This window comes from Orcinus orca, chromosome 5 (genome assembly GCF_937001465.1).
Source record: "Orcinus orca chromosome 5, mOrcOrc1.1, whole genome shotgun sequence".
NCBI classification, from domain to species: domain Eukaryota; kingdom Metazoa; phylum Chordata; class Mammalia; order Artiodactyla; family Delphinidae; genus Orcinus; species Orcinus orca.
This window is the reverse complement of record NC_064563.1, coordinates 139,519,341-139,533,729: the sequence shown is the minus strand read 5'-3', so window position 1 is coordinate 139,533,729 and position 14,389 is coordinate 139,519,341. Positions and strand designations below refer to the sequence as shown.

The 14,389-nt window shown below is 38.3% G+C and overlaps 1 long non-coding RNA gene across 1 annotated transcript; it reads right to left on the bottom strand.

The window, feature by feature from the left end:
- Positions 1-289: 289 nt before the first annotated feature.
- On the bottom strand, positions 290-14,118 carry LOC117199142 (uncharacterized). Its single transcript, XR_004480324.2, has 3 exons — positions 13,545-14,118; positions 9,933-10,175; positions 290-7,681 (listed from the first exon to the last, which is right to left on the bottom strand). It is a non-coding gene; the product is annotated as an uncharacterized LOC117199142 (long non-coding RNA).
- Positions 14,119-14,389: the final 271 nt, after the last annotated feature.

The window sequence follows — 14,389 nt, the reverse complement described above, 5'->3', positions numbered from 1 at the left end:
TAAATAACTTACCTTTAATGTGTAATACATGCAAAAATTTTTTTAAAACTTAAAAGTGACTAAATGAAATGTATAAATCTCTTCCTCCCTCCTTTGCCCCATGACAAATAATTCTCTTTCACAGAGATATCTGATATTTCTGGTTTTCTAATTTACTGCACCTTTCAGATACTTTCACTCTTTATAATCTCTTTCTCTATTAAGCAACATTTTAATGAACATTCTTACGCATGTTGTTTGTCATGTGTATTTGGATTGAAAGGAAAGGCTACCACTCAATATATGCAGCAATAAACAGTTTATTTCTTGTTAAACAAGGGAAAAGAGTGCTTATGGGATACAGTTCTATCAGAACAAAGCAAAAGCTGATCTTACATAGGGTTTGGGAAGCACTGAGTCCAGGGATTGACAGACTTCCAGAAGCAAGAGTGCTTAAGGATTGGTTGACCTTCAGCTGCGGAACCTTGGCATTTTGCATGTGCCTTTAAGAAGTGCAGTTACTAAACTGAATTTTCGCTGATTGAAATGGCTTTGAAAAAAGTTGTAGTGGTGACTTGTTTATGTCTTAGGACTATGGCCAAAGAACAGTCATCTTTTTCCTTTCTTGAATTTAGAGTATAGAAACTTTAAATTGCCACCTTCATGAGAAATTCATGGGAATGGAATTGCTGGGTCAAACAGTACTTGCATAGTGTATTTTGATCGACTTCCAAGAGATTTCCCAACTTATACTCCAACCAGCGATGAATATGTCACTATCCCATAACATGTCGTTCTTGGTCTTTGTTAACCTGATAGGTAAAACACAGTACTGTATCTTCTTAAAGTTTGAACTTGTCTGTTTCTTAGTATAAGTGAAGTTGAGAAACTTTCTGCACAACTAAAAGCCATCATATTTATTTTCTATAATTTTTTTGCTAACGTCTGCCCATTTTCAACAGAGTTTTTTTAAATATTGATTTTAAAGGACTCATATATCAGTTAGCCCTTTATATTAAGAGCTGTAAATATTTTCTCTGTATACTGTCTTCTGACTTTGTTTATAATGTTTGTTCAGGGTAGAAGGGCATATAAAAGCATACTTTTACATAGTTGGATTGATCAATTTTTTTATTGTCTTCCAGGTTTTATGTTATAGTTGGAAAGAATTTTTCATTTTGAGAATATAATATTTATCTATGCTTTGTCCTAGTGCTTTTACAGTATAATTTTCTATCATTCTTCTGGACTTTATATTGGTATAAGTATGAGGGAGGATTACACTTTTTCAGGTAGCTTCTTAGTTGTCTCAACACTATTGGTTAGATAATACCTTATTTTTCCATTAATCTGAATTGTCATCTTTGCCTCAAACTAAATTTCCATAAATGTGTTAATTTATTTAGGACTTTTCTCCTCTGATCCATTGATTTGTATGTTGACTTTTTCACTTAACATGATGCCATGAGCATCTTTCTGTTTGTTAATCAGGCTTCTTGCTTAACACTGTGGTATTTACATCAAGTGAACATCCTGTAATCTACTCAACAACTCTCCTTCTTGTTGCCCAACATTTAATATTGGGGGAGTTTTGTTATGAACCAACAAATTGATTTCCAAAACTTTACCTCTATTTATTCCATAAATAACCAGTTGTGAAGGCTACTCTCTTAACCTGGCATTATCTGGCCACTATACCTGCTGATGGACATTTCAAGAGTCCAGTATCCTGTCTTCCACATCACAGGTGAACATTTTCTCATCTAAACAAGAGTTAGCCCTCTAAGTGAGTTGGTAAGAAAAGGCTGACAAAAAATTCTTCAACAACCAAGCATCTGCCATGAAATGGAAAAGAAAAATCTGTTGGATCTTTACACTTTTCTTTTGAATTAGGACATCTAAAACTTAAAGAGAAATGTTATACTCAGTTCCAAGTGCTGGTTGAAAGTAGCTGGCTATATGATTATTTTCTTAAGAATGTACTTGCACTAAAATCAATTTTTTGTGCGGATGATTCAGATACATTGGTTGAGCCATCATGGTGCCAAATTTGTAAGTGTGCAGGTGTGTATAAAAATAGGTGGGATGTGAATGTGTGTGTGTGTTGTATTACCTAGAGGACAACACTGACATGTATGTGCTTCCTAGAGCTGTTCTAATTTTTATTCATCATACAAGAGATTCTATTGATTTATATTAAGAGAGAGAAGACTGTTATTAGCTATTCCTTTCCATAGCCACTGAAATGAAGTTCCAACTCAGAAACAAATTCCTTTTTCCTGGACTTAAGTTTGTTTCACTGGTTAGGGATGGATACATCTGGAGCCAGACAGATTGACAACTTCTTCTCTATCTGTACATATCTTAGAGGAAAGCTTCCTCTACAGGCATTAACTAGTGTCTCTATTTGTTACTTAAGTGAAATTTGGGTTCCATTTATGAGTCCTCAAATCCTCACTGGTTGTAAGTCATTTGTCTTCTTACACTGGGATAGATACGAGCTCCTGGCCACAGATAGTCAGTTACTCACCCAAGGTCGTATGGCAAGTCACTGTTGGGGAAAAGAAGTGATGGGTCAGTAAGATAATGTCACCACTCTAAAGAAATATCTTGTGTTGGTGAGATAATGGTTATGAATCATCGCATGGACTCAGTGGACTCCAGAGAGTACGATTGCATATGACTGTTTAAATTACTTCTCATCCTAAAATTTTTAAAAAAGTAGAGAATAGAGAATAATGAATGACTGGTTAGATAGAGGTCTCCCATTTTGTTTCTGCCTCAGGTCAGTATCAACATTTTGGCTAAATTCAGAAAAAATGCAGTGCTTTCTTCACTCCCGTGAATATGCTATATTCTTCTTCCAAAGGGTTGATAGATGAAGGAGAGAAATAGAGGACGTGGTGATCCAGCAACTACTTGTTGACTCTATGTGGGAGTTTTCTAGTTATCACAGCCAATCTTTGTGATTTTAGACCACCATTTCTAGGATAGTCAATGATATCTCAAACTGGAGAATCGCCTTAAATTTCATGAGATATGACGTCAGTAAAACTTGTTTCAGGGAAATAAAATGTAATGGTGATCAAATAAAGGTTTTTTTTTTTTTTAGGGAAAAAGGAGGGCACAAAGCTGATGGTAAATAGAGTTACTGGAAAACCCCACCATTTTGCTCCATCACAGAGAAGATCCCAACTGTCCTGAGATCCTATAGGTTCCAACTTCTGAGGGTGGGATATGAAGCCAGATTGTGTCTGGAAGCTGCCATCTGGAACTACGTTAACAAAGTCTAGGTGGGAGCTTGTCCTTTTAGGGACTCTGGGATAAACATTAGATTCCCCATAAAAGAGTTGGAAATACAGGTGTCATTCAGGAACCAGGCTGAACAAGTTCTCCACTTCAATGCTTTCTCAATATTTTCTAAGAACGCCAATTCTGAGCCTCATAACCAGAGTCTGATTCAGTAATTCTGGGGTGAGGTTTGCTAATATCTATTTTAACAAGGGCCTCAGCTGATTCCAGGTAAGGCTAAAGTTCTGGTGCTCGTTGGCGTAAATGTGATCACAATACAATAATATGATAATATGACCTGATTAGTGACAATAAGTGATTCATTTTCAGGTGATGATTTGAATTTTGTCAAGTTCACACATTACAGATTTATACATCCATTCACTTCTATGTGCATATAAATACAAGTAAACAAATAACAAATGTATAATATATTATCTGTGAGGTAGGGAATTTATTTGGTATGCTATATTTAAGGGAAAAAAAATCAAGTTCTTGAAATTTGATGAGAGTACATTTAAAATTCCTAGTTTTCCTACAGACATTGGAGGGGGCTACTGAAGAGTCCACCTTAAGACCGAAAAGGGCAAAAGTACAGAACGAAGGCCAAACAATGATTTCATTATACAAACGAAATGGGAAAACAGTGAAATTCTATCCATCCCTCAGGACTGACTCCATTTAGAGGTTAGAAGAGTGGCCTGGAGTGATCTCACACTTATGGGCTCTATAGCCATCACTCCCGAGCAATTGTAGAGGGTTATGACTAAGGATGAAAGAATCATCACATAAAGTTTTGAGCTTTAACTACCCTCCTGTTGGGTATATAAGAGATAAAATAATCATTCCAGATGGCCCATCCCCTGGTGAATAGTGAACAAGGGGTAGCTAAGTAGGTGAGTGCAATCAGCAGAGAAAACAAAATAAGAATGTTAGTAATGAGTTTCAGTTCAGTTTTAGGGACCAACTGTTAAGTACATTGGGTGATGTCACAGATATTCTGTGATGAAGATGTCAGAAGGAGCTGGCTCAGGAAGGTTCTAAATGCACTAAAGAAGGATTCCTTCCATGTTCGTCACGGTCCATTGCAGTTTACAGGTTTTTCCACATTAAAACAGGTTTCATGTTATCCAGATTACAGATGAGGAAACTGAGTCTCATCGGGATGAAAGGACATCCAACTTTTTATTGTCAGAGCCTCTCATTCAGCATCTCACTCATACACTTCAGCTCAGCTCCTGTTTATGGAGGACCAACCCTAAGTAAGGCACAGTGTTGGGTTTCAAGGCAAGTGGATGACCTCTGACAGTAAAAATGGTTGCAGGAACCCCTTACCATGCCTTGATCGTTCTTTAGTCTTCAGCAAGTCTGTGATGAATTCAGTGGAAAGACTTTGAAAATTGCTTAAAATTTTAATCATTAATATTGTCACAGCATTAAATTAGACCGATACCTGTGAAAGTGAACATTTTTTTTAAAGCAGGGAGCTCCCCATTATGTTGATTCACTTTACAGGATGGCCACCTACAACCGATGTAATAGAATTCTGCTAACAAACCATTGTTCAATGCACAATAGATGCTAATTACTCAGGGAGATACACTTTTTCAACAAAGAATGGCGCATTTTAATTGCCTTTTAGTAAGATGCTTTGTCTCCCCCCTCTAAGCTTTTTACATCCTTTATATTTTCTTCAAAAATCATCGTGCTTACTCAGTTTGCTAATTTGTCAAAATAAGATTTTATACAATTTTACTTACATATTTGGTCATGTCCATTTTTTATTTCTAATTTTATATATTTATATTTTCTGTTTTCTATTTGACTAGACCTGCAAACCGTTTGATGGGTAATTTTTTTTCTACACAGAACCAGATCTTAGAAGTGTTTATTCTAGTATTTATATGTTTTCTAATTCATTAATTTCTGCTGTTATTTTTTTGCTCCTTTTGTTTTACTTAAGTTTTTTTTTTGTATTTCCATTTTTTAACTGAACAAGTAATTTTCATTCTTTCTGGTTTCCTAATAAAAGGCTAACATGTTATGAATCTGCTTTAGTGTATAACTTTGCCAGCATTCCAGATATTTTGACAGATTCTGTTTTCACTCTCATTATTTTCTAAATAATCCTTAATGATGAGTTTGATTTTCACTGCAATCATTTTTGGTGCGAGAATCTGGACCTGTGTGTTTTTGAGTTTATGAGCATATATAGCATAATGTATAAGTACTACTTTGAAAATTCATTGTAAACTTATAGGAAATATATTTTCCTGTTCTTCTTCATACACAGCTTTTGCTGTAAACCAAATAAATCAATCATATTGTTATTTGAACCTCTTTCTCTCTTCCCCCCTTTTTCCCATGGGGCATCTATATTTGTGTATATTTGTAAGAGATGGAGGAAAGTGTAGTAAAGTCTTTAACTAACCCTGTGTTTCTGTTAACTTCTCTTTGTGCCTCTGACAGTGTGTGATTGCTGTATTTTAAAGAATATTATTTGGAGCATAAAACTATATGGCTTTTATGCTTTTGTCTGGATTTTATTATTATTACCAAAATAATGTAACTATTCCAAGAAATAACTTTTTCTTTTAATTCTTTATTGCCTGAAAAGAATATGGCAACCCCTGTTTTCTTTCTTTATATTCATTTTAATTTTTTTTGACATTAGCTGCTGTATCTTTGCCGAGTCATTTAATAATACTCACCTCTCAGTTTTTTAAAAGTGGTAAAGCTTTTAGATAACATTAGGTTGAATTTGATTCATTCACTATTTGAGGGAAGGTATTTTTTACTATGGTGGTTTAGGTGAAGAGCGTATATTATTATTAATGACGTAATTGTGCTTATTTATTGTCTTTATCTTGTTTTATGCTTATTTAAAAAAAAGTCTTCCTGTGTTTTCCCTAGCAAGTTTTTTTTTTTAAATATAGGTATGTTTTCTTTGCTTTTTTTCCTCTAGTGATTCTGTTTTAAATTCTACTAATAATTTGCCTTAAGTTGTTTAAATGCTCATATCAATATTTCTGAAACTATCAACATAAAAAATGAAGCACTATTTACTCATTAGCTTCTATGTATCAATAAAATGAGGATATAAGTAGTCTTTTGTTCCCACATTTTATCCAGACCCACTACCCAGTTTTTCTTAGTGTCATCTGTGATATTAGAGTTGGTTATTATTTTTAATGAGTTTTATTACATTGTTACAATGTTTTCCTCTCATTAAGTTGAAGTATATCCTCAACAGATATATTCAGGGATAGTTGTGTGGTTTTTGAAAACATCATTCAGGTACCTCATGTACAAATGGCAACTTCTGGGGCCATAGGATCTTGGATAACATCTTTTTCCTTCAGAACTTGATGGGTGCGGCCGCTTCCCACTAGCTATCTGTTTTACATTTGGTAGTGTATATATGTCCATGCCACTCTCTCACTTCATCCCAGCTTACCCACAGGGAGATCAGCTTGGTGCTTTGTGACCACCTAGAAGGGTGAGATAGGGATGGTGGGAGGGAGATGCAAGTGGGAGGACATATGGGGATATATGCATATGTATAGCTGATTCACTTTGTTATATAGCAGAAATTAACACACCATTGTAAAGCAATTATACTCCAATAAAGATGTTAAAAAAAAAAAAACTTGATGGATACGGTTTCATTGTATGAAGGCCTTTGAAGATACAGGGGAGAAATCCAAAGCACTTTTCTATACATGACAGAATTTTTATTAAATATTCTGAATTGTGATCAAACTCGTTTTCTACCCTGGAAATTTTTTTTAAGTACTGGTCTTTTCTATTGATTTTGCCTGAAATGTACATGTTTTGATTAGCCATGCCAGGCCTTGCTGCAGATCAGCCCACTCTGTGGAATTAGGGGGGAGTCACCACTTTTGCAGCATAATTCTTAAGGCCTTCAGGAAGGTAGGATGGGGTGGAGGAGACACCAGTTCACTCGGAGCAGGACATCAGAATCCAGTTTTGGATTTGTCACTAAATGCCGTGTGAGCCACTGGACCCCAGCTGCTCATCTGTGAAATGGGGGTGTTGGAGAAGTTTCCCAAATTCCAGAACTGATGAAGGCATTCAACACAAAGAGGTAAACTTATTTGCTGTATTAGCATTGAAATCACTTTTTAAAATTGAGCTTACTGCTTTGAGTGAAAAAGAAAAGCTCTATGACAGAAAAGTTGTAGAACTAAATAGGTACTTTACATATTGTGGCAGGCAAGGTAATGTCTCCCCAAAGATGTCCACAGCCTAATCCCCACCTGTGAGTATATTACCTTACATGGTGATGGAGGATGAAGGTTGCAGGTGGAGTTAAAGTTGATGAACAGCTGACCTTGATAGGGGGATTATCCTGGGTTATCCTGGTGGGTCCAGTGTAATCAGAAGGGTCCTTAACAGTGGAAGAAAAAGACAGAAGAGGAGGTCAGACTGATGAGATGTGAGGGATGTGAGAAGTACTCAACCAATTACTGGCTTTTAAGATTGAGGAAGGGGCCACAAGCCAAGGAAATGTTAGCAGCTTCTAGAAGATGGAGAAGTCAAGGAAACACATTCTCCTCTAGCACCTTCAGAAAGTAACACAACCCTGCCAGAAGCCTGTCTTTAACCCAGAGAGACCCACTGCAGACTTCCCACCTTCAGAATTGTAAGATAATAAATTTGTATTGTTTTAAGCCACTACATTTGTGGTCATTTGTTATAACAACAATCAGAAAACTAATTCACATATATTACTTTTTTCATCCTCACAACAACTCTTTGGTATACATAAGTGGTGTTACCTCACTTTGAAGATGAAAAAAAAATGGAGAATTGGAAAGTTTAAGCAACGTTTTCAAGATTTCCCAGACGAGGCAGGATTCATTCAGGAATTAACCACAAAATCAACCCATTCTAAAACCCACCATAGTGTTTCTACACTATTTTCTAGGAAATTATTTGGGGGGAAAAAAAAAAGATTTAGCAAGAACATCCCCTTGTAGTCTCCTGTAAAGGTACATCTTCCAATATACCTAATTCAGCATGTAATGCTCTGGTTGTCCTTAAGCACGAGAATGCTTACAATGCTTGGGATTTCAACTTCTGATTTAATTTCATTTTGCCATCATGCCTCATTTCATAGAAACACAATTTTCTGTGTATCAGAGGATTACCCTGGAGCTTTGTCATGAACATCAGATGGCATTGGTAAGGTTAACTCCGACATCGGTCTCCAGATGAAACTGAGGCCCTTTCCTTAACGTAAAGTACCATCGGGAAAAACACAACAAGGACGGTCTTGCAAAATGGAGCAAGCTGGTTTCAGAATTCACAGAGTGTCCATCAGGCCAGGTAACACAGGACGGGGAGGGCTGCCTACCCGGCTCAACTTCAATATCCCGTCTTTAAAGGCAGGGTTGTTCTGGTTTTCAGATTGGACTTGCGTGTAAAGGCATCGTGGGCTCCGTATGAGTACCAGCACCCATGGCCTCCTTCACTCATCCGACTTGGAGTCACTTTGGCAGCACGCGGTAGGGCTGCTGTCTCTTGGAAATGGGAAGGCTGAGGGTACATTGGGAATCAATGAGGGAAAGAGGAATACAAGACCCCAGGAGAGGCGCCAGCATGGTGAGCAAAAAGAAAAGCCTTTAGCAAGTGGAAGGGTGCTTGTTCACCAAGACCTCAGGTCACGGGGATGTGAGCTGTCTCTGGTGGGATCTTGACCTGTATATTAAATGCTTGGTGACTTAGAACTAGCAAACATATCACAATCTATATATTGAGTTTCTGGAGAAGAAAGTCAGGGCTGTACTCTATACAGTATAAGAATACTCTTCTGGTAGAGTAGACAGTGTCTACTCTACCAGAAGAGAAGGTCATGCTATTTTACATTTTTAAAGATTCATAATGACTATTAGGGAAGAAATTGATTCCAGAAAATGTTAAATGGTGGTGTTTTTGCAACATTTCCATTTTTACTGGTGCACTGTTGACATCAGAAAGCCCTGGGGGTGGCTTCTGCATTCCCATAAGGGTATTTCAAAGCTTTAGAAAAACAGGAAGGGGTCCTCATTCACCCCAGTGCCAGCAGTGATGGAGAGAACAGGGGCTCCAACTATGAAATGGTTTCCATCCTTGCTGAGTCTATAATCTTATTTTATCAAGGTGACCATCAATTCTCTGATTCTCAGGACTTGAGAGAGAGGCATCCTTGTACTGGGGTCAAGTTAGGGGTTAGAGATTTATGGAGCCCAAGTCCTAGGTCCTAGGCCTGGCTCTGCTGGTAGCCAACTGTGTGGACACATTAACCTCTGCACAGGGAACTCTACTCAATACTCTGTAATAACCTATATGGGAAAAGAATCTGAAAAGAATGGATATATGTATATGTATAACTGAATCACTTTGCAGTACACCTGATACTAAAATGACATTGTAAATCAACTATACTCCAAAATAAAATAAAAATTAAATTAAATTGAAAAAAATGTGAGAATGGTCAACTAAATGAGCCCTAATGCCTCATTCGTTACAGAAAAAGAAATACATTTGTGATATGATTATAAACAAACAGTGGATAATAGACATCTAAATGGTAAAGTATTGACAGCAATTAGTAATGATTTTATAATAATAATAGCTAACATTTTCTAAGCACTTACCATGTGCCAGGTTCACTAGATGCTTGAATTCCCACAACCACACTGTGATGATGGTCATAGTTTCTCCATCTTACAGGTGAGGAGACTAGGACTTGAGAGGCAGGTCACATAACGAGCTCCTGGCAGAGCCTGGTTTCAGACTGTGGTCTTTTGGGACCCTGTGTCACTGCATTCAATTGCTCTGCTTTGCTGTCCTCAGTGAATATGAACAATTTGAGGTAGAGGGCATGGACAACTAGGTTCCTAGGATAGAAATCGACAGTTCAAGAGCAAACCAGGATGAATCCTTAAAGAAGGAAGGCCCCGAGTTACAGGGCTCAGTGAATCTGAATTAAAGGACAACTTAGGGTAGGGGTGGGACTGAGGAGAGAAGGACAAATGTCCCTGCTGACGTTCTTCATTAGTGCGACACCAGGCAGCGAGACCCCTGGTCCCGTGCACATCTGTGTTTTAGATTTACGTGTATTATCTTAGTATGAACAAAATTTAGAATTTTACCGCAGTTTTCACGATGGCCATACTACATATAGTGAAATGTATGAAAACGTTTCATTGGGATTTGATACTTTTTTTTACATGTCTATAATAAGAGATGGAGAAAAATCACATACACTCACTTTCTCAGAGTGCCCACTGCAGGCAATGAGGGATGGATGTTACAGGTGGGAGTCAGAATCCCCTTCACAGTCTCAAAGACTTTTAAGTTCTTTACTTGCAAATAACATTAAATGAAAAGTTCAATTCTATGTCCTTCAGTACAGAAAAGAGGAATTCATTATAAAGGCAAAGGAGGAAAATATTCTTCCTTTTACAGGCATATAGTTCCCTTCTTCAACCTTCCTCCACTCATGCTTTAGTTTAGAATTTTCCCTTGTAAAATGTTCTTGTTTCTCAGATCTGAGACACTCAGTAGTGGGCATGTCCAGTTATTCAACTGGGAACATTTATATAAACTCCTCATTTTAAAATAAAGTAATAAGATTGAGTAAAATCAGCACTGGCTTCACATAGCCTCCTTATTTACATTAATCCAATCAAGGAAGCTCTAACCTTTAGCTACTATATTTCAGAAGCGTGACTTTCTAAGTGGTGGTCAGAGGCAGCAGGACGCTGATGCCCTGAAGGGAAAACTACTGTTACTTTTTGGGTCCATGGTCATAGGATTTGCCCCTTATTTTATTTGATATTTTTGATGAACACATTTATATGTTCACCACATTTTTGACGTGGAGACTGGGACGTATATTTAAATCATGAAGACCTTAGTTTAAAGGCAATAGGAAAATAACTTTTTTTTTGCATATTTAACGTTATAAACCTGTGGACAAAAATTAGAGAAAAAATCCTTCACTGTAAAAGTAGAATCCTAGTTTTTTGATATTAGTAGGATAGGACCGACACCATGATAGGTTGTGTTGGATTTTATATAACGCCATAATTTACACTAGATTCAATTTCACCACCAGCTCATTCATTTCATGGGATACTGAACTATCCTGTCACTTATGCGAAAGACAAAGCACTGCTTTAATATAACAGAGTTCAGGCCAGTCAGGTTTCATCCCCAGCTTTTGGTGAATTTCCAAAGGAAGGACAGTGGCTAGGCTGCAACCCATACCCTCGTTCCATGATGAGAGAATGGGCTGGGACCTCAGTCTTTTCCATATGGCCTGGGTCGCACCCTGAGAAAGGCTCATTCTCCAAGTGGTCAAAAAACGGAAATTGTGTCTCCTTTTTGGCATGTAACCTCCTCAATTCTGAGGTAGTTAAGGCACTATTAAATAGAATTTAGTGAGAATTTTGAAATGGACACACAGTGAGCATTTCCAGCTCAAAGTAGGATAACAAGTGGTGAACATGTGAGTATGAAAACAAATGGTTATTGTTATAGGCTGCATTATGTCCCCTCAAAGGACATTGAAGTGCTAGCCCCCTGTACCTATGATGTGACCTTACTTGGCAACAGGGTCCTTGCAGATGATCAAGTTAGGATGAGGTCATTAGGGTGGGTCCTGATCCAATATAGCTGTTGTCCTTATAAAAAAGAGGGACATTTGGACACAGAGAGAGAAAACACAGAGAGAAAAAAATGTGAAGACACAGGAGACATGCTATCTACAAGTCAAGGAAAGCCCTAAACTGCCAGAAACCAGGAGAAAGTTCTGGAACAGAGTCTCCCTCTCAGCCCTCAGATGGAACCCACCCTGCTGATGCCTTGACCTCAGACCTCTGGCCTCGAGAACCATGAGACGGAACATTTCTGTTGTTTCAGGTCCCCGGTGTGCAGTACTTGTTACAGCAGCCCCAGCAAACTAATACAGCTGTTTTATTCCCAGTTCAACCATTTGCCTTGAACATTTTAACAATGGTAATTATCAGTAAGTTTTCAAGCCAGACAATTGAGACCCTGTGTCAGCAGACAGCATTGCTGAGTTACTCTTAAACCAAAATACTAAGAATTCTACAGGCGAGTTCTTACAGAGGTCAACGTCCTTAAGGCTGCTCATGCAAACGCTGATAGAGATTGGTGAACTGAGGTTTGGTTTCTTTCATCTTTTCTGACACTTCATTCCATTATAGACTATGGTTTCCCCTACATGCTTCATTACGAAATTAACCAGCACTCCCGCTGACCCACAGACCCATGCTATAATTTTGACCTTCCTATCTCTAATTTTCCAATAGTATTATACATTATGTATTAGACTCAACAAAGAATTTTACCTTGTGGTCTACTTAACAAAAGAACAAGATGCTATGTTTAATTATGCTCTGTCTAGACAGGTTTCTCTTTCAAAACAACTTTCATTGAAGCTTATGGAAAAGTCTGCTTTGCTAAGCAGATAGGTTCCAACCAGCGCCTCCCACCTTGAGAGAGTTTCCGAGTCTGGATTTCAAAGTTGACATGTGTGCTCATGGGAACTGGAGAGGAAATCACCCAGCTTCTTTGGTGGTTTGCTGAGGCCCTGGCTATTTTCCATGGGAGCTAATCAAACACCTGAAATTAAAGGGAAGGATGAAAGAAGGCACAAAGAAAGAAAAAGGGACAGAAGGACAAGAGGGAAGAAGAGAGAAAGAATGAACATTTGAGGGCTTCCCTGGTGGCGCAGTGGTTGAGAGTCCGCCTGCCGATGCAGGGGACACGGGTTCGTGCCCCGGTCCGCGAAGATCCCACATGCCGCGGAGCGGCTGGGCCCTTGAGCCATGGCTGCTGAGCCTGCGCGTCCGGAGCCTGTGCTCCGCAGTGGGAGAGGCCGCAGCAGTGAGAGGCCCGTGTACCGCAAAAAAAAAAAAAAAAAAGAAAAAAAAAAAAAAATGAACATTTGAAAAGGAGAGAAGGAGGGGAAAAAAGAGAGAAAAAGAAAAATAGCCAAGAGTTAAATTCCAGAGGACACGCCACAGTTTTTGTCTTTTTTTTTCATACGTGTAATAAAGCCGTGATATCTATCTTAGACCACGCTAAACCCATTCTCTTTACTGTGAGACTAGGAAGATACACCACTGTGGATACTCCAGTTTTAAAAGTGTGATGAGACCTGATATAATACGGCATTAAACACATCTCCTATTGATTCTTTCTAACCTTGCAAAACGAGCTGGGCGGTTAAGTACCTTTTATTCCAGCCTGGCTGATTGGACCACAGATGTTGACTGCAGGGCTGAATTTCCTTGGAGGTCAGCAGACAGGGTGAGTGGGAGGTGACCGAGGGAACGTCTTCTGGTCTGGGGACTATTTACCCTTGTTGCCCTCAAATACGGTTTGAGGACACATGTCTGGACAAGTCTGAATCATGGGGAAATTAAATCAAGCTTCACTACCTCGCGACCAGCCACACGGATGTGTGTGGATCATTAAAACAAGGAGTCTGTTATAGAAGAAGAACGTAATTCATGGTTTGGAAGGCTAAAGTTCTCTCTTATTCTCAAAGCTTCTTTTCTTTAAGTTATGGTTTTGATTCAAATTAAAAAATCAAAATAACACTGTAATTTCATCTACTCATCTTGGAGGTCTGCGCTAACACTTTTGTTTTTATGGTCCAGTTCTTTCCGTGTGCTGGCGTGGACATGCAGCAGGTGGGCACAGAGACGCTTGCCACTTCTGTGAATGGCATCGGTGCTGTCTGCCGATTCCACAGGACAGGAAGCAGCTGCTGACGTCAGTCACTTGGATTGAAACCCCCGTTGACCATGCGCAAGACCTCAGACTAGTGTTTTAGGGACGTTATTTTTTCATCTGGAAAATGGGGTGATAATGCCTGGGGTAAGAATTAGCAGTTAAAATGTATAGCATATAATATATCCTCACTAAAAGGTGGCTTTTATTTTTCCCTGGGAAAAATATTATTATTATTTTTATTATTGCTAATACTATAATAATTTTCATTTTCACCTGCTAGTCTGGATGGTTTCCCCATTTGTAGAGAACAATCTGGAATTGCAGCTGAGACCAGAATTCA